At 39.8% G+C, this 22,411-nt stretch overlaps 1 long non-coding RNA gene and 1 pseudogene across 1 annotated transcript in view; one reads left to right on the top strand and one right to left on the bottom strand.

The window, feature by feature from the left end:
• LOC124709245 overlaps window positions 1–22,411 on the top strand; it is a 54,713-nt gene that overhangs the window by 15,382 nt on the left and 16,920 nt on the right. The window contains exon 4 of the long non-coding RNA XR_007005396.1: window positions 15,231–15,364. This is a non-coding gene — a long non-coding RNA (uncharacterized LOC124709245). The remainder of the gene's footprint in view (window positions 1–15,230; window positions 15,365–22,411) is intronic.
• On the bottom strand, window positions 17,547–17,664 carry LOC124728455 (annotated as a pseudogene).

Raw genomic sequence — 22,411 nt, 5'->3', positions numbered from 1 at the left:
TATTTAGTCATCAAGAACCTAAGAAGTCGAAATTTCAGCTGCACAAATGTACCCTAGACAAGACTTTGTGCCATAAACAACAACAAGATAATGAGGATAAGCAAAAAGTTATTATTTTGTATATCTTATACCACTTTAAGCTTTTGAAAATAGTGAAGATACTAAGTCAGTGAATTTAATAGGGAGGGTAAGATGGTGGGTGTGGCAACAATTCATACCTTAGTTTGTGTATTTTTGCCATGGCAATGGCATGTGTATGGGTGTGCATTGTCTTGATGGAAGACGACTTTCTTCCTTGCTAAACCTGGCCTTTTCACGTATCTTTTGCTGCAATTTGTCCAGGAGGTTAGCATAGTATTCTCCAGTAATTGTTTGCCTAGTGGGGAGATAATCTACAAATAGAATCCCCTTCACATCCCTGAACACTGATGCCATGACCTTTCCTGCCAAAGGAATTGTCTTTGCTTTCTTTGGTGGCAGAGAATCAGCATGTTTCCTCTGCTTTGACACTTGTTTTGTCTCTGGAGTATAGCAGTGCACCAAATTATCATCTGTGGTCACACACTGGGGCAAAAAATCTTATTCATTTCTCCTGAAACAGGCCAAACATTGTTCCAATATGTCGACTCTCATAAGTTTTTGATCCAGCATCAAGAGTTGCGGCACCCATCCTGCAGATAATTTTTTCATTTCTAAGTCTTCAGTTAAAATGTGATATACCCTTTCAGATGACATCTGGCAAGCGTGAGCAATTTCACGCACTTTCAATCAGCGATTCTCCATGACCATTTTGTGCACTCTTGCAATGATTTCTGGAGTAGTGACACATCTTGGCTGACCACTGAGCAGATCATCATCTAAGCTCTCCCAACCAATTTTAAATTCATTTGTCCACTTGGCAACAGATGAAAATAAAGGAGCAGAGTCCCCCAGTGTATTCTGGAAATCTGCATGAATGTCCTTAGCTTTATGAAATAATTAATCACAACTCAGATCTCGATTTTTTCCATCTTCCCAAATCACTATGAGGGAACAACAGAAGAGCCACATCACCACCACAGCTCTCTTCCAAGAACACTAACATGGCATGTGCTTACAGGCAACAGTTCAATGAATATCACATGAACAACTTGTTGTGCTAGTGCTAACCTCTCATAGGGATTCTGAGAACTTTTCAAACCACCCTCGTACAACTGGGGTAAGTCTTGCATTGTTGATGTGTTATATCTGCCTGTTGGTGTCATTATCAGTATCTACTGGTACACATCCAACTACTGCACCTTTTTTACCATTGTATCACCGAGAAACTAACCATTCAAGAGTCTGTCTAAGGATGATGTATTGTTTTGGTGTTGTCAGAATTTTCATGGCACCTTGAATTATACTGTTCCCAGTTTCTTCATTTCTTCAGCAGGTGTTAGGCCAAAAGTAGTTTTTCTCTCTTTCTTTAGAGAATGTTTTTTTGATTTCTGGACATGCAGGATGTCCACAATTAAAGTTCCAGTTTCAAAATGCTGTAGAAAGAGATTGACTGCTCAGAGTGATATCAAATTTGAACAGCATATTATTGGCACAAGGGGAAATGTAATGGGGCAAAAAGAGTTTAACAAAAATTTGACCAACAGATAGTGCTGTAAGCATCAGAATATGCACACCAACAGAAGTGCAGCACATGGATGTTCTTCAGTTTGTGTCCAAAATGCCCAACACAACTGTCTACACAAAGGATCATGTGCTGCTGTTAAAGCTCTTTTACAAGAATGATAACTGTGTGCCAGTAGCCCTCCAGAAGTACTGGACCTTCAATGAGCAGAGAGAGAGAAACAGATGATCTGACGTATGTTGAAGATGGGGCTACAGCATTGCGTGGCAGGTCAAGCAATGGTATGTAAACATCCAGTGCATGGGTAATTGCCCATACATTGGACATGCCTTTGAGCATCATGTATAAAATCCTACAAAACATATACACACATCAAAAAAAGTTTTGCATTACCTCAATTCTGAGAGTTCCAGAACCTGTACAGAAAACTGGAATAGAGATCAACATAAACTTCATTTCAGCCCTTTTTATTGCCCATGAAAACCACACATTGCATGTCGTACCACCATATAGCAAAACCTTCGAGGGGGTGGTCCAGATTGCTGTACAAACTGGTACCTCTAATACCCCAGTAGCATGTCCTCTTGCACTGATGCAAGTCTGTGTTTGTCATGGCATACTATCCATAAGTTCATCAAGGCACTGTTGGTCCAGATTGTCCCACTCCTCAACGGTGATTCGGCGTAGATCCCTCGAAGTTATTCGTGGGTCACATCATCCATAAACAGCCCTTTTCAATCTGTCACAGGCATGTTCAATATGGTTCATGTCATCTCAAAGAATGGCATTCACATATTGTACAGCCATTACGGCGCCTTCCATTACCACCTGTAGCGTACGTCGGCCCCACATAATGCCACCCCAAAACAGCAGGGAACCTCCACCTTGCTGCACTCGCTGGACAGTATGTCTAAGGCACTCAGCCTGACTGGGTTGCCTCCAAACATGTCTCGGATGATTGTTTAGTTGAAGGAACATGCGACACTCGTCGGTGAAGAGAACATGATGCCAGTCCTGAGTAGTCCATTTGGCATGTTGTTAGACCTATCTGTACCACTCTGCATGGTCTTGTGGTTGCAAGGGTGGACCTCGCCATGGACATCGGGATTGAAGCTGCACATCATGCAGCCTATTGCGCATAGTTTTAGTCATAACATGATGTGCTGTTGCTGCACAAAAAGCATTATTCAACATTGTGGTGTTGCTGTCAGGGTTCCTCTGAGCCATAATCCGTAGGTAGTGGTCATCCACTGTTGAGAGCCCTTCCCCTGGTATGGAAACAACAACATACAATGAATAATATGATGCCTCCAAAGCAGCAAGTGAGGGCTGTCACATGAGCTGAACTTAATGCCAGTCATAGCTCCTTTATTTCAGTCACTCATGCCAGGTGTGTATTTATGTGCATAATCATCTTGGACTTTCACAGAAATAATGTAACTTGACACCATTTTTATGCATAATAATCATAATATTCAATTACTTAAGTCAAAGGTATGTAAGTATCTTTCAGAAATAATAAATATCTGACTTTCATAGAAATAGTGCATGTATTTGACTTTCAAGTTGATGTTACATAACATTTTACTACATAACTCTCAAAATTTTCACACATCATTTTAAAATTATTCATTGAAACATGGAAGGGGAGAGAGTATAGAGCACAAGTGGTCTATTTCCATCACTAAGGATGTTTTGATTGCAGACAGAAAGGAGGGGGGAGACGGGGAAGGGGCTTGTATTGAATGTATGTAAATTGTCTTTCAGAAATCATAATTTGACACCATTTTTACTCATCATTGAAATACTACAACCATATTGGGTGGAAAAAGGAAGGGGTTTTAAATTACCACTAACACAATTAGGCTATTCCCACAATCTTGAATTTTTCACTGTTTGTTTCATTTTAATTCTGTATTGTGATTGGCTGGAGATAAGGGGACGAGGAAGGAAGGGGAAGGGGGGAGAGTTTTTAATTTCACATGAGCATAACTGGGCTAGTTTCATAATCTCAGATTTTTGATTGGCCGTTTAATTTTTAATCTGGACTTGGATTGGCTGGAGATGGGAGAAGGGAAGGAGAAGGGGAAAGGAGGAGTATTATTATGTAATGTATTCATCATCAACTTGTTGAGGTCAAAGGTCATTTTGCCAGCTGTCATATACATCCACACACAGGCCTTGTCACAGTGATCCCATTCCAAAAATTCAGCAGGAGCTTCAGTCAATTCTCAAATCCTTAGATCCATCCTAGAAACTCTCCAATGAGTCTCTCTCTCTCCTCAGCCCTACTGCTCCCCAGATTCCTACCTCCTACATGCTTCCTGAAGTACATAAACTGAAGCACCAAGGGCGTGACAAGTTATTGTGCACTATAGAGAGAATCTCTGCTCTTGTAGATCAACACCTTCAGCTTATTATCCATAAACTACCCTTCTTTATAAGAGACGCCAACCATTTCCTCAACCTACTCTCCACTGTTCCTCTTTCTTTACCACCCATCACCACACTCATTACTTCCAGTGCGAGCTCTATCTATACTAACATCCCCATTGTCCATGGCCTTGTGACTAAAGAAGACTACCTTTCCCAACATCTAACTGTTTCCAAACCTAAAACCCCCTTCTTGGTTACCCTGACTAAACAGATCCTCACACACACTTGCTTCTCCTTTGAAGGTGTCAGCTATGGACAAATCCATTGTACAACAATGTGTGCCCCCATGGCACCATCCCATGCTGCCCTTTTCATGGGCCATCTAGAGGAACCCTTCCTAAACCGAAGCCCAAACCTCTCACCTGGTTCATATCAATTGATGACATCTTCCTGATCTGGACAGAGGATGAAGACACCCTATTCACATTCCTCCAGAACCTTAACACCTTCTAACCCACTTGCTTCACCTGGTACTCCTCAGCCCAATAAGCAACCTTCCTCAATGTCTACCTCCATCTCTAGGATGGCTACATCAGTATCTCCATCCACATTAAAATTACAAACCACCATCAATGCCCCCACTTCAACACCAGTCAACCATTCCATGCCAAGAAGTCACTTCCTTATAACCTAGCTACACATGGTCATCGCATCCACATCTAATTCTACATCCATACTCCACAAGCCATCTGATGGTGTGTGGCGGAGGGTACCTTGAGTGCCTCTATCGGCTCTCCCTTCTGTTCCAGTCTCGTATTGTTCGTGGAAAGAATGATTGTCGGTACGCCTCTGTGTGGGCTCTAATCTCTCTGATTTTACCCTCATGGTCTCTTCACGAGATAAACATAGGAGGGAGCAATATACTGCTTGACTCCTCGGTGAAGGTATGTTCTCGAAACATCAACAAACGCCCATACCGAGCTACTGAGCGTCTCTCCTGCAGAGTCTTGCACTGGAGTTTATCTATCATCTCCGTAACGCTTTTGTGATTGCTAAATGATCCTGTAACGAAGCGCGCTGCTCTCCGTTGGATCTTCTCTATCTCTTCTATCAACCCTATCTGGTACGGATCCCACACTGCTGAGCATTATTCATGCAGCGGGAAAACAAGCGTACTGTAACCTACTTCCTTTGTTTTCAGATTGCATTTCCTTAGGATTCTTCCAATGAATCTCAGTCTGGCATCTGCTTTACCAACGATCAACTTTATATGATCATTCCATTTTAAATCACTCTTAATGCGTACTCCCGGATAATTTATGGAATTAACTGCTTCCAGTTGCTGACCTGCTATATTGTAGCTAAATGATAAGGGATCTTTCTTTCTATGTATTTGCAGCACATTACACTTGTCTACCTTGAGATTCAATTGCCATTCCCTGCACCATGCATCAATTCGCTGCTGATCCTCCTGCATTTCAGTACAATTTTCCATTGTTACAACCTCTCGATATACCACAGCATCATCCGCAAAAAGCCTCAGTGAACTTGCGATGACATCCACAAGGTCATTTATGTATATTGTGAATAGCAATGGTCCTACGACACTCACCTGTGGCACACCTGAAATCTCTCTTACTGCAGAAGACTTCTCTCCATTGAGAATGACATGCTGCGCTCTGTTATCTAGGAACTCTTCAATCCAATCACACAATTGATCTGATAGTCCATATGCTCTTGCTTTGTTCATTAAACGACTGTGGGGAACTGTATCGAATGCCTTGCGGAAGTCAAAAAACACGGCATCTACCTGGGAACCTGTGTCTATGGCCCTCTGAGTCTCGTGGATGAATAGCGTGAGCTGGGTTTCACACGATCGTCTTTTTTGAAACCCATGCTGATTCCGACAGAGTAGATTTCTAGTCTCCAGAAAAGTCATTATGCTCGAACATAATACGTGTTCCAAAATTCTACAACTGATAAACGTTAGAGATATAGGTCTATAGTTCTGCACATCGGTTCGACATCCCTTCTTGAAAACGGGGATGACCTGTACCCTTTCCCAATCCTTTCGAACGCTACACTCTTCTAGAGACCTATGGTACACCGCTGCAAGAAGGGGGGCAAGTTCCTTCGCGTACTCTGTGTAAAATCTAACTGGTATCCCATCAGGTCCAGCGGCCTTTCCTCTTTTGAGTGATTTTAATTGTTTCTCTATCCCTCTGTCATCTATTTTGATATCTACCATTTTGTCATCTGTGTGACAATCTAGAGAAGGAACTACAGTGCAGTCTTCCTCTGTGAAACAGCTTTAGAAAAAGACATTTAGTATTTCGGCCTTTCCTCTGTTTCAGTACCATTTTTGTCGCAGAGTATCTGGACATTTTGTTGTGATCCACCTACCACTTTGACATAAGACCAGAATTTCTTATGATTTTCTGCCAAGTCAGTACACAGAACATTACTTTTGAATTCATTGAACGCCTCTCGCATAGCCCTCCTCACACTACATTTCGCTTCGCTTAATTTTTGTTTGTCTGCAAAGCTTTGGCTATGTTTATGTTTGCTGTGAAGTTCCCTTTGCTTCCGCAGCAGTTTTCTAACTCGGTTGTTGTACCACAGTGGCTCTTTTTCATCTCTTATGATCTTGCTTGGCACAAACTCATCTAACACATATTGTACAATTGTTTTGCGCTTTGTCCACTGATCCTCAACACTACCTGTACTTGAGACAAAACTTTTGTGTTGAGCCATCAGGTACTCTGAAATCTGCTTTTTGTCACTTTTGCTAAACAGAAAAATCTTCCTACCTCTTTTAATATTTCTATTTACGGCTGAAATCATCGATGCAGTAACTGCTTTATGATTGCTGATTCCCTGTTCCGCATTAACTGTTTCAAATAGTTCGGGTCTGTTTGTCACCAGAAGGTCTAATATGTTATCGCCACGAGTCGGTTCTCTGTTTAACTGCTCAAGGTAGTTTTCAGATAAAGCACTTAAAAAAATTTCACTGGATTCTTTGTCCTTGCCACCCATTGTGAATGTTTGAGTCTCCCAGTCTATATCTGGCAAATTAAAATCTCCACCCAGAACTATAACATGGTGGGGAAATCTACTCGAAATATTTTCCAAATTATCCTTCAGGTGCTCAGCCATAACAGCCGCTGAGCCAGGGGGCCTATAGAGACATCCAGTTACCATGTCTGAGCCTGTTTTAACCATGACCTGCACCCAAATTATTGCACATTTAGGATCCCCATCAATTTCTTTCAATACTATTGCACTTCTTATCGCTATAAACACGCCTGCCCCTTCACTGTCCAGCCTGTCTCTGCATAAGTAGTGATGGACAACCCCTCTTCCAAATAGGTGAAGTATCTCACTGAGGCCTTCACAGATGGAAATTATCCTCCCAACATTTTACAGAAACAGGTTCCCATACCTCTTCTAACCCTTCACCTACCATTCCTAACATACCCACCATCTAGCCACAAAGAGCACTTCTCCTGTGATAGAGTTTCCATATGATCTTTATGAAGAGACATCAATAGATTTGCTTACAATGCCAACAAGAAGTCCTAAGACAATGCAGTGGGCCAGGAAAATTATTGTTTGGTATCATTTCTGGTGGTGTATGTATCTGCAGATGCTGAATGAATTTGTCACATCAATATTGTTGAATCTGTAAAGCATTCCTCCTACATATAATGTCCCCACAAATTATGCCACAAACATGTGCGCATGTATATATACTGTAGTACAAAATGGATTCATCTGGAAGCTAACAAAGCTTTCAGTCTTGTTTGTGTATCTGTCAATGATTCAACATCCCTACTACTCAGTGAGTTGTTACCCTTAGTCCTAAATTATGTTTAATTCTGCATGTAAAATGAAGAAATTATAAATTTAGTAAATGCCCAACAGTTAATAATTAAAACAGAGTCTTCATGCTTTTGGGTAGAAATATTGATGTGAATTTAAACTTAAAAAGCATTGGTTTCAAGCCATTGCAAGTCTCAGAAATAGTTTGCTTACTTTCATTCATTACATTACAGTGTAGGGTAATTTATGTTTAAGAAAGGGAGGTTTCATTGCAAAAAATTACAATTAATCTTAAGTCATCTTTTGAAGGAGCTGGGCACTTTTACTACAGTTTTATAATATAACATGGGTACTGAAAATTGTCTCTTGAAATGTGTTGGAAATAGTCCATTAGCTTTGGAGGAATAATGTCAGTTGTAATTACAACAATAAAGGGAAAATGATCTTAAATACTTTTAATCGAAATTGAATGTAGTGTAGAAAGGGATGTATAATGCTGCTACAAACTCTCTCATCACTTATTGCTAAAGATGCATAGCACATAACACAGCTAAACTTGAAATCTAACCTGAAATCTGTGTTCAGATTAACTCTTTCTGTTTACTGTGAATCTTGTAGCTTATTTATTACAACATTATACACTGCAGGTATCAAATTAATTGTTCTAACTGTTGCACAAAAATAATTGGCAGCTGTTATCTATTGATGTTATTTATTATTTGCTACTTAAATACAAACAATGTTAAATAGCTTGCAGATTTATTAATTTTTCTTCATTATGATAGACTGCACAACCGACATATGAAATGTTTAGTTTCCTAAATGAAAGTCAAGTACAGTAGCTCCTTATAGTCCTGGATGGACCTCAATACACTCCATCTGCCAAGGAAAAGTTGCTAGCAACACTGTGGGATTAACCCTGGTTCTTTGTTTGGTAGACACACTGAGTACTACCACATTACAGGAACAAAACAAGTCTATTGCCATGTATTTACATCTGTTGTATGCTAAAACAGAAAAATGCAAGTAAATTGGCTAATAATGAAGTATTATTTTTTAAATATTTAATTGTCAAATGAAGTCAGATACCAGTTTTACATTTTTCTAAGTAATACAGGCTTATACAAAACTTAAGTTCTTTACATAAAATCACTGAGTAACACATCAAATGTTCAAATATGGCTCACTGGGTGTGAGACAGAAGACACAAGTGCTCAGGTGTTCCTGTAGTGTATTACTGTGTGAGAGATGGATGATGACTCACATTGCAGCAGAGCAACAGTTTAATGGGCCTCAGGGTAGAGGTGCTGAATCATTTCAAGGCAGTATCACCAGTGCACCTTTCCGAACTCCACGCATGGTCAGCCATGACCGCTGCAGCGCAAATCTCACTTCCCGCTCATCAAATAATAGCTGGAATAAAATATAATTGATGCATTGTTGGACACTTAGAGACAGCCTTCTTCAACTATCTTACACTTCAATCCAGTCTACTCCATTGTCACTGGATGTCCACTACCCAGGTTTTTATTACTATATTTAAATCATTAAACACCATGGCATGTTTCCTGTATACAATTACTCTCCTCAATATGAATCATTTACCAAAGTGTCAAATTTTACAGTTATGTCCAACTGACTTCCTACAGACTCCATAAACTTGATAGCAATCATTTGTGTGGAATACGGGCACTCTACTATGCCTATCCAAAACATAATCCTTAATCTTAAATGCAAGTTAAATACTTTTATAAGGGAGCTTTAACTGCCTCCCTATATCTGACCAGGATTCTCTAGGTATCTATCCACAATTTTAACTTAAAAACACTTCCCTTTTCCTCCCTGAGACACAGTTTTTGTCCTTTAACATTCCAAACTATTAGTTCACAATTCCTTTCTGAGCTAGCCAGAATCCGTCATCTTTCTAATGAACCTTTCCTTAGACACCAAACTCAGAGTTACTCTACACCTTATCCTCTTAACCTAGGAAATGATATGCTCTTTTTCATAATTACTTTTCACACTTGCCGTCTCAAATCTCACTAAAACCACAAATTACCATCATCTAGAAGGTCACAGAATCATCTCAAATTAATACTTCTCTTTTTATGTAAAATTTGACATAACTTCCTAAGAAGTAATTAAACCACAAATTAGAAAGTCACCTGTAATTTTAATTTTTAAAAATACATGTAAAAGGATGAAGAGTGGCTGCAGACTGTGCCATTGACAGCCTACCCTCAACCTGTGTGAGATGAAGAGGATTATACAACAAAAAATTAGAAAGAAAAGGTGGATCAGTTTACAGTTGGCATCTTCAATACCCCAACATAAAACTGTCTTATATAAATACTGTCACATAAAAGATTGTGCTGAGCAGTCACCAAATTATGAGGATCCCACAAATTAGTAATCTCTGCCATTTGTTCTTCCTTCTAACTTGTAATGATGGAACTATTCAGTCAGCATGTCATGAGTGTTCTAATGTACTTCTGGGAACATGGATGGCTGGTGACTTTTTACTCGTAGCTACCGTGTTGAGCATTCGAGAAGTGAAATAGTTATAGTTTTAATGGTAGTGTCAACAGTCACACAGGACTGAAGTGTTCAATTTCAAGATGATTTTGGGTTTAGCTACATGCCAATAGATGCTTTACTAAAAATATTAATGCCCAACAAAATACTACACAACTCAGCAACATATTCTTGTTGAGTACATCCCAGATTTGTAACCACGGTAAAATAATGATAAAAAGTATAAGCAGTATAGTAAAGACAGTAGTTCGTGATCAATAATTTTTTTGTAGAATTCTTACCTTACTTATACACTCCTGGAAATGGAAAAAAGAACACATTGACACCGGTGTGTCAGACCCACCATACTTGCTCCGGACACTGCGAGAGGGCTGTACAAGCAATGATCACACGCACGGCACAGCGGACACACCAGGAACCGCGGTGTTAGCCGTCGAATGGCGCTAGCTGCACAGCATTTGTGCACCGCCGCCGTCAGTGTCAGCCAGTTTGCCGTGTCATACGGAGCTCCATCGCAGTCTTTAACACTGGTAGTATGCCGCGACAGCGTGGACGTGAACCGTATGTGCAGTTGACGGACTTTGAGCGAGGGCGTATAGTGGGCATGCGGGAGGCCGGGTGGACGTACCGCCGAATTGCTCAACACGTGGGGCGTGAGGTCTCCACAGTACATCGATGTTGTCGCCAGTGGTCGGCGGAAGGTGCACGTGCCCGTCGACCTGGGACCAGACCGCAGCGACGCACGGATGCACGCCAAGACCGTAGGATCCTACGCAGTACCGTAGGGGACCGCACCGCCACTTCCCAGCAAATTAGGGACACTGTTGCTCCTGGGGTATCGGCGAGGACCATTCGCAACCGTCTCCATGAAGCTGGGTTACGGTCCCGCACACCGTTAGGCCGTCTTCCGCTCACGCCCCAACATCGTGCAGCCTGCCTCCAGTGGTGTCGCGACAGGCGTGAATGGAGGGACGAATGGAGACGTGTCGTCTTCAGCGATGACAGTCGCTTCTGACTTGGTGCCAATGATGGTCGTATGCGTGTTTGGCGCCGTGCAGGTGAGCGCCACAATCAGGACTGCATACGACCGAGGCACACAGGGCCAACACCCGGCATCATGGTGTGGGGAGCGATCTCCTACACTGGCCATACACCACTGGTGATCGTCGAGGGGACACTGAATAGTGCACGGTACATCCAAACCGTCATCGAACCCATCGTTCTACCATTCCTAGACCAGTAAGGGAACTTGCTGTTCCAACAGGACAATGCACGTCCGCATGTATCCCGTGCCACCCAACGTGCTCTAGAAGGTGTAAGTCAACTACCCTGGCCAGCAAGATCTCCGGATCTGTCCCCCATTGAGCATGTTTGGGACTGGATGAAGCGTCGTCTCACGCGGTCTGCACGTCCAGCACGAACGCTGGTCCAACTGAGGCGCCAGGTGGAAATGGCATGGCAAGCCGTTCCACAGGACTACATCCAGCATCTCTACGATCATCTCCATGGGAGAATAGCAGCCTGCATTGCTGCGAAAGGTGGATATACACTGTACTAGTGCCGACATTGTGCATGCTCTGTTGCCTGTGTCTATGTGCCTGTGGTTCTGTCAGTGTGATCATGTGATGTATCTGACCCCAGGAATGTGTCAATAAAGTTTCCCCTTCCTGGGACAATGAATTCACGGTGTTCTTATTTCAATTTCCAGGAGTGTAGCTGTTATGGTATAGAATGGAGACCATTGTAAGTTTCCTTTGTCTAGAGCTCCTGCATCTGTAATGTTTAGTGTGGTGCACATAAAGAGCACCTTACTACATCTGCAATATCTGTTTTTCACTTATGAGAAGTTTGATATAGAGTAAAAGAACGGGAAATGTTCAGTAAAATATCCTGAGTTCATCAATTGAAGAAAGGAAATGGATTAGGTTTCATCTTCCATTGGCAATAGACTCATTAAAGACAGAACACAAGCTTGCATTTGATTAGGATAACAAAAGAATTTTAATCATGGTGTTCTCAAAGAAACAACCATGGCATTAATTTTAAATAATAAAGGAAAACTAATGAAAATCCAAATCTGGGTGACTGGGCAGAGATCTGAATCCTACTTCTCTGGAACTTGAGCCCAGTGCTCTGACCATTGCACCCTTGTCTTGTATTTCCTTGTCATTTGCATGAGTTACTGGACACAGATCTACTCAAATATCATGTATGAAACTAAGTTAATTTTATGAACAATTATGGTTTCAAAGTACGTTATGCCAGATGTTTTGAATACGTGCATTTCATATGTATGTTTCAATACTGGATGACAAACATTGGTTTTGTATGTATCATATTTAAAGATCTAGTATTACGGAGGTGGCTAACATGTTGTTTGACAGCTGCCCTTGATGAAACATCTTGAGATGGGTGGTGAGGTTAATTTTTTCATGCTGTATGTGATGTACTTTATGAAATGTGGACAAGATTCAGCAAATTCAGGCATGGATCCTGGAAAGACAATTTTCAGGGAATAAAATAACATTAAAACCTTGGGTCTCAAAAACAGCAAGTAACTCTAAAAATGGAGAATACATGAAACAGAAGATACTTTTCAGATGCTTGTCTCAGGATAAGCCCACATAGATGGACTTGTGGACCTATGAAGGCATGACTGAACGTACCTGCTGCTAACATTAAATCTGATATGGTTTGTGAATGAGCAAGTAGAACTGTCAAATCATAGGAAGTTGAGTAAAGCAAGACAGAATGGAAATGATCCTCCATTAGGAAAAAACTAACAGAAGTATTGATCTTCATTGAACTTAGGGAGAAATGACTGATAGAAACACCATTATCTCATAGTAGTAGTCTGCTGACCTATGATCACAATTCTAGTGTGAAACAAAAGGAACTATTGAGAAAATTCAGATTACTAAGAGAGAGTGACTTCCACTTAACAATGTCCAGTGTTACTCATCACGACAAGCCAAAAGTTCAGCATTGGTTAGAATACCATGGACATTGATGTCATCATCAAAATGAATGAAATCCTCAAAAGTTAACTCACCACAACTGAAGAGAAGTTCCCACCCATAGTATCCTATGACTGCATTCATTAATTCTCATGACTCTGGTGGATGTTCCACATTTTCTCTTTGCATTACAAAAGCACGCTGTCTGCAGCAGTTATGAAGCATGGTAGGGCTGATATTTTTCAGGCCTTATAAATCAGCAGTCAAATTTATTATGTTTGCCTTCTCACCATTTTCAGTGCCATCCAGCACAAGTGAACTAGTATCTCTGCAGTAGAGAGTTTTAAGACGTTGTATTATGCCTGGTCCAGTTGTTGCAATCTTAATGCTGCACTGGGTGGGAAAAAAACCATTTTATGTGATATAATGGTGTTATGTATGAAACAGTTGGTGAAAACCATTAAAAATTTCTGTTTTGCCTTTTTTATATAACTATTATCTGAGGTGAGCCATTCATTAAACAATTCTGGCATCATCCATGATTTTTTATTTGAGTGACAAGTTCTGGGGATCAGTTTTATTCCCCTGAAATGGTGCGGGTTCACAGGTTTCCCTACTATGAGTAGTTTCAACATCTAATATTGCTCCACATTACAGGTTAGAAGAATAGTTACCCTGCCCTTGCCCAGTTTATCTCCATGCACATTTGAATGCTAGGCTGTAATCAGGAAGACATTTATAAAAAAAATCCCAGCTCCATCTGTGCTGAATGTGTTGCATGCATTGAAGCCATTCAGAAATTGTTGTAGTTCACAAATCCATTCAATACAGGGGAAACTATCTGCCCTGACACCCTCTCCTCAGATTTGATTTAATGTGACAGGGAAATTGTATTGTATTGTATATTTATTGGTCCTGTGAATCATACACTGTACAGGGGTACATAATGATATAGGGCAAGTCAAATAATTTGCAATAAAGTTTAACTGAAAAACTGTTGTATGGTTTTCTGTATATAGCAATATAACCTCTCACTTGCTGCAAATCCTTCAGTCCTAAGAAACTGACTTTTTCCTTCAACATGAAACTACCCACACAAACATTTTGTCCTCTATACTGACTTACCCATTTCAGTAAGCATTAATCAAGAAGAGGAAATTTGCCCTGATGTGACTGACCTTTTTCTTCCTTTGCCTGAGACTCTTCCAGTGATACAATATTCATTTTTTAAATCAATAGACAGTGTAGATGGTCAATAGGAAACTGTTTTGCAACATCTTTTTTCAAAATTCCACTCTCCACAGCTTCAACAATGAGCTTTTATTCATTAATTAAAGACACTCATTCCTTCTACCACCCACAGCATTTCATAGTTTGAAGAAACATGGACTGACTGCAACACAGTATGAAATCAGACTTCAGACTGAACAGGATGTAGGTAAGAAAAATAAACATTAGGTGGTCTGAGCCTGTACTGAGAATCACGGAAGTATGGGGACTTCCATGGGAATCGCAGAGGTGCGGGACTTCAAATTATTGAGTGTGTGGGAGCTCTAGACTTCAAAATATAAAGTATTGACAAGATGCTCTCATCATTACAACTTCAAGTTACCAAGCAAAACAAAACATATTGATATTTTTCAGTTCATCAAGTATTTTTCAAGTGACTGAGAAAAAATTTCAAATTATCTAGTGTCAAATTATCAAGAAACATCTGCATTTTGCCAATGTTGACTCTACACATGGATTTTATACTGTTTAAATTATGACAATGTCCAAGTTATTTGTCGCTATTACAGTTCTAAAATCAGCTGCATAATACTCATTCTAAAATTTTTGGGTGAAAGTTTCTTAAGTAATGTGTTTCTTTGAATTGCAATTTCTTGAGCGTTGTGCTAAGTAACCACTGATGTAGACAAATTATTTGTGTGTCCTAGGTATCTGTAGCATCTTAAAACTGGAAATGATGGTATGTTATACTTGTGGAAGAGCAGAGGGAGATAGTAACTGTGGACTTGGAGAATCTACAATGAAAATTCCTATATGGTGAACAGAAGCAAGAGGATGTACAGTAGGTGTCAGTTTCATTGCCTGCTCCACCAACAGAAATGTCAATGATGAAACATATTGTGAAAACTACCTTAAATCACAAAGAACTGTGATTCAACCCCACTCCTCCCTGTTCTGAACACTAGATACACACCTGGATGATATGAGCACAAGAATATCACATTTGCCATTTGCTCATTAATGGCATGGGTTAGAAAATGGGAGACAGAGAGGAAGACCATCAATGTTGTGATATTATCAGTTATCAAGTACATTACAGAAATGGAGGACTGTTCAGTAGTACCACTCTTAATATGCTCTGAACTAGATATGGAAGAGACTGAGGTATATAATGTGTTTCTAGAGGAACTTTAGGACTCATATCTTGCATGAAGAGGCTCAGTGTATTGCAGCATTCTTAAAGCCAGTTACTCAGCATTGGTTGGAGATACTATTGACCTGCCCTCTTTAAAAACAGTTTCAATATTTTGACTTCATTTCATGGAGAGCTACATTTGGTCTGGAGTTTATCCGATGAAAAATGAAATGAAATGACTGCATGGCATTAATGGCCAGAAGTCCCTACCTGGGGAAGTTTGGCCTGGAAGTCACACCACATTGAGTGACTTGCATGTCAATGATGACGAGGACAACTCAACAACCAGCCACTCAGCTGAGAAAATCTCTGCCCTGACCAGGAATAGAACCTGGGCCCACTGCATGGCAGTGCTGACCACTCAGCTAAGGAGGCAGACACCAGATCACAAGTAGACAGCAATTACTTTTTACACTGAAAAATATCTGAATTATGTGTGACATATAACTTAAATTTATAATGTCATTATGACTGTAAGATACATGCAAGCTGTGCTGGGGGGGAATCTGTATGGCTGAAAATGAAAAACATACTTCATATGCCGCAATTACAGTGTAGACACTTTTTCTGTTCCAAGATGACAGTTTCAGCAGTCGTATGCTGCCATCATCTGATCTTATGGAACTTATTATAAAATTGCCATGTTACATTACATGAAGTCAAAGCATAAAATTCACTCCACATGTATATGTATCTCAATAAAAACCCAAATGATAAAATGCACACAGCTGATAAAATGAAAACAGTTGATGAAATGCACACAGCATATAAAATCCTAATACCACTCGTGCATAGCAGTCACAAATGTGGCTCTCCTAACCTTGCCGCATAGCACCAAGCTGCTAGCAGAGTGTTAACATGGAGGTGGCAGACCCACTACAAAGTTACGTATCTTGCTGCTGGATGGTGTATGTAGTAAATAATAATAATAATCTTTTATTCAACATCAAATGATTCATTGCATATGTACAAAAACAGGTTACTATTCTTGATAATAACACAATAATACATTCTTCTGAATATGTCATTGATTGACAAAATGATTATATTACAAACAAAATGGTTTGCTTAATACTATTTACGTATTTTTTCAAAGCAATTCTCATTCTGCATGTAAGTATGATATTGTTCTAATGCATAAAAGGGATTTTGTAACAGGAATTTCTTCAGTTGACATTTAAGCTTCATGGTGGGAAGGGACATACCAGTACTGGGCAGTGCATTAGCTAATTTTAAACCTGCATACTGTGGACTCTTTTCATAGAGTACTGTTCTGTGGTTCCTGATAAAAAATTGTTCTTTATTTCTCATATTATACTGATGCAAATCGAAACAAATGATGGGCTGCAATCTTTTAACAAGTAATATGGCTTTTAGAATGTACAAGCTAAATGATCACATGCTGAGGTTACAAGCACATGCTGTGGTTACAAGAAATTCATGTAATGTAGCATGGAAATTTTGTAACAAGTTCCATAAGATCAGATGAGGGCAGCATAAGATTCTTGATATCGATTGTCTTGGAACAATGACAGTGTCTACATTGTGATCACAGTGTAAAAAGTTCTAATGACAATCACAACAACAGAATGATAACCACGTGATCATAGAGCTTTGATGTTACGCTTCATGATATAGCACTCCACAAGTGGCCCATCGGGACCATCCGACCGCCGTGTCATCCTCAGGTGAGGATGCGGATAGGAGGGGCGTGTGGTCAGCACACCGCTCTCCCGGTCGTTAAGATGGTTTTCTTTGACCGGAGCCACTACTGTTCAGTCGAGTAGCTCCTCAGTTGGCATCACGAGGCTGAGTGCACCCCGAAAAATGGCAACAGTGCATGGCGGCCTTGATGGTCACCCATCCAAGTGCCGGCCATGCCCGACAGCGCTTAACTTCGGTGATCTCATGGGAACCGGTGTATCCACTGCGGCAAGGCCATTGCCACGCTTCATGATATGAAAGAAAGAAATTTTTTCCCCAGATTGTATTCTTGAGATTGCCTGAGAAAGTATGTCCTGCTTGTCAATCACAAGTTTATATTTTTTTTACACAAAATGTAAAATAACTTTGCCCACCAAATGGTTCAAGGTTTTTGTTTGACATTTTTCATATCAAAGACTATGCTTGGATTCTCATGAGTGTTACCCATGAGTCATATGCAGAGTGATTTATATTAACTGTATAAGTATGAGACAAAGGACACCTATATTTGGAGGCAAAGGGGCGGGGGGTGCAGATCCCCACCAGCTCTCATAGAAAGGAATAAAATTCATTCTATCAAGTGTTTTCTTTCAGTATTATGCAGATTTTTAACAGGGTTGTAACAGGGGCATTTTTATGGCTACTTACAAGTTGCCATTCATTTTACAAAATATTAAAAGTACTCCCTACCTCCAAGTATTGCTTCCCCCCCCCCCCCCCCCCCCCCCTCTCCCCCTATCTCTTTGTTCAAATGATTGTATGGGTGCCCTTGATGAGACATGTTCATACTAACAGGCAATACCATCTCACACCACAGACATTTGTCAGCTACAAAGTTATTTGATTGGAGCTATATGAGAGTGACAATCCACTAGCACCATCTTTGTACATGATACCTGGTTACAGATACCAAGGATATTGATGACTCATTCAAAGACTTATTGAAAGAAGTTAATCTAGTACTGAAGGTTTCATCTCTTATAATTGTAGCAATGTACAGGTTCCCCCTGGGAAACCTTTAAATATTTACGGGAAATCCAGACTCATTGTTGAGCTACACAACTGACAATGCATAAACAATAATAAATCTGTGTAGATTTATTAACAGGTTTTGACAGAAAAAAAGAGTTAAAAGGGTTATTTTGCTGTTCAAACCTGACTTGAACTGTGAATGTTCTATTTTATGTACAGCAAGCTACCAAGAATGACTAACATTATACAAGTGGCACTGAGAGACAGAGATGCATAGTTCTCTGTACAGATGACTCTTATTTTAGCTACCAGAGTGAAGGCAGATGAGTTTAGATTTGATGGGAAGCTGAAACCACGCATCATTCCTCAAACATCAATAAATGGAATGCATTTGAGCAATGCAATGTTTTTGTGTGAGATGATATACGTAGCATGTGTAACATGCTCTCAGGGTCTATGTTGCTGCTCAAAGTCTTGTTCCCCAGACCACTGTTTTGCTGAAGGAACTGTTGCATTAATAACAGCATTCACTTCCTGGGGAGAGATACCACCATAAACAGCATCAAATATTTCTGTGTCTGACATATGACTACTTAGTATAACCACCTTCTACATTGGCATTAGTTGACTTATACCAGACAGATTACTAATCATATTCCAATATTTCAGTCATATTCTAAAATTAAATGTTATGTGTCTCATTCTGAAAGCAATCTGGAAAGCCTGTCACACTGTGCAGAGACAAATTTCATGCAGTTGGTTCCATCCATGGCGTAAGCAACTCATGTGTTTCAATTCTGTGATCAGTGCTGGGGTTTAAATATGTCTTTGATACCTGCTGCCAGTCCCTTACTGTTCTGCATTAGCTTCTAGCCATAGTACTACTACTTCTGGAATCAACAATTTGTTAATGATCATGGACATGCACATGGTTATCATACTTGCATTGGTAGATGTGCTATATATGATGGGTATGTGCTGTGACCTTGGACCTGAGCTGGAGATGGTTTTGGAAGTCTATGTTTCTTGCTGACAATGATTCGCCTCTGTTCTGTCATCAACAGTCTTCATTTTGTGTTTGTGTCTCACCCTTTGAATTTAAATAAGTGGCATTGTGGCACAGATCCACAAAATCTTTATCTGGGATTTTTTTTTATGTTTTTCATAGAGAATAAAATTGGTGGGTACAACTGATGTGTGCACCATGTTCAGATGCTATCTCTATATCTACATCTACATTTACATCTATATTCTGTAAACCAACATGAGTTGCATGGCAGAGGGTACATCCCATTTTACCAGTTACTGGGATTTCTTCCCATTCCAAGTGTGCAATATGAAGGTGGTTATAGCATATTCCTAGAGTTATCATTTAAAGCCAGTTCTTGCAACTTTGTTGGTAGACTTTCTTGAAATAGTTTATGTCTATCTTCAACAGTCTACAGTTTATGTCTATCTTCAGGAGTCTACCAGTTCAGTTTCTTCAGTATCTCTGTGACACTTTCCCATAGATCAAACAAACCTGTGACAATTCATACTGCCCTTCTCCATATGTCAATACCCTCTGTTTATCCTATTTGGTATACAGGTCCCACCACCAGAGCAATATTGTAGAATGGGTTGCATGAGTGACCTGTAAGCAGTTCCCTTTGTAGACTGATTGTGTTTCCCCAGTATTCAATCAATAAACCAAAGTTCACCATCTGCATTACCCACAACTGAGCCTATGTGATCATTCCATTTCATATCCCTACAGAGTATTACACGCACGTATTTGTAAGAGTTGGCCATTTCAAACAGTGATTCACTGATATTTTGGTCATAGGATACTATGTGTGGTTTTTTTTTTTTTTTTTTTTTTTTTTTTTTGTACAGATTTACATTTTTGAACATTTAAAGCAAGTTGCCAATCTTTGCACCACTTTGAAATCTTATCAAGATCTGACAGAATGTACATGAAGCATCTCTCAGACAGTACTTCATTGTAGATAACTGCATCATCTGCAAAAAGCCTGAGGCTACTATTAACATTGTCTGCAAGATCATTAATGTACAACATGAAGAGCAAGGGCCTCAAAACACTTCCCTGGGGCACACCAAAAGTTACTTCTTCATTTGATGATGACTCTCTATCCAAGATAACATGCTGCATCCTCCCTACCAAAAAATCCTAAGTCCAATTACAAATTTCAGTTGAGAACCCATACGATCATACTTTTGACAATAAACAAAGTTGTGGCACTGAGTCAAATACTTTTTAGATGTCAAGAAATACTGCATCTACCTAACTGCCTTGATCCAAAGCTTTCAGTTTGCCATGTGAGAAAAGTGCAAGCTGATCAATGTTTTTGGAATCCATGCTGGTTGGCATGGAGGTCTTTTTTCTCTAGATACCTCATGAAATTTGAGCTCAGAATAAGTTCTAAGATTCTACAACAAGTTGATGTCAAGGATACTGGACCATAGTTTTGTGACTCCCTTCTGCTACCCTTCTTGTAGATGGATGTGACCTGTGTTGTTTTCCAAGATCTGGGCAGGAGTTTTTGTTTAAAGAATCTGTGATACATTATAGTTACAAGTGGGGCTAACTCAGCCACAAATTCAGTATAAAATGTGATAGGGATTCCATCAGACCCTGGAGCTTTGATCAGTTTTAATGATTTCAGCTGTTTCTCAACACCATTTGTGGGGTGGCGGGTGGAAAATAAAGTTATTATTTCTATGTTTGCCGTTCTCTACACAGGCTCTCTAACTACAATGTTGGCAACCAGAAAGTGATTAGCAAAAGCGTGACGCCTCTAATTAGAGTTTACTGTGCCCACTCTGATGGAGAATTTGTCATTGATTATTGAAGTTCATTACTCTGAGGATTTAGGACGATGTCTGGGATTCATAGATAATGCAGTTTACTATAAAAATTTTCACTGTATTCTGAAAATGATGAAGAGTAAAATTCCAGACAAATGATTACCCATATCAGCTATTGTACTATCAGAGCTGTTCAGAGTCTATTGCACGGATCCTATTATCCCTAGATAATGAAACTGTTCAATAATCATTATTGATGTAAATGTTCAAAGTTAATGCTTGCCAAAATTTGATGTTAATACTCATCAAACGCCCATGGCAACAAATGAAAATACGACATACGCAAACTGAGAATAAATCGCTAGAGTTGTTCCATAAACACTTTACCCCAATGCGAACTCATTGTTAAGTGCATATTGAGTTACGTGATACAGCATCTCAGGCTGTTGTTCCTTGCAACTGCATAAACGTGACGCAGCTTCCGTTACGGAATGCGCACTGATACAAATCTAGAAGAGAACTGGGGCCTTACTCGAGCTCACATGCTCTTATTTATATAGCCGCAGTGCAGACTGCCGAAGGTACAGCCGACAACATTTGCCTTACTGACTAGCCGCTGGGCCAGCAAAACACCACTTCAATTTATTTAATAATTAATTACTTCATTCACTGAAGGCCAATGGAGCTCTCAATTTAATTGTCAATCAGCACACAGGTAAGTATCTATAATAAAATTCTAATGTGGCTAGGTTAAATACTTTTGGTGAGAGAATTATTTTAGTTTTACTGCACACAATAGATGAGCCCTGAATTTGCCCTTTGGAGAGATGCTACAGCTATAGTTTTATAGCTACATTTTTGAAACTTCTCACATCTTTGTTATGATAGCGTATCTCCATTCTACCTAAATCTAAACATCCTAGCTTTATTTAATCACTTACTTAATCTATCTTGCTTCCTAACTTTTAGGTCACAAAAACAGAAAATCACGAATTTTAACCAAAATATTACTTTGTGAGATCCAGCATGCTGTTTCCATTAAATTACAATGAAAAGGGAATCTGAATATAAATTTTGAAGTTTCTAGCTCCATCCTGTTGTGCCGATGAATGCTACGTAAAACATCCAAATTTCGAAAACTGAAGTTACTAAACTTAAACTTAACACATTATTATTTTAGCTTCACTCCTGGCATGCTACTAACTTTTC

This window comes from Schistocerca piceifrons, chromosome 1 (genome assembly GCF_021461385.2).
Source record: "Schistocerca piceifrons isolate TAMUIC-IGC-003096 chromosome 1, iqSchPice1.1, whole genome shotgun sequence".
Lineage (NCBI taxonomy): Eukaryota > Metazoa > Arthropoda > Insecta > Orthoptera > Acrididae > Schistocerca > Schistocerca piceifrons.
This window is presented reverse-complemented; position numbering and strand designations above follow the sequence as displayed.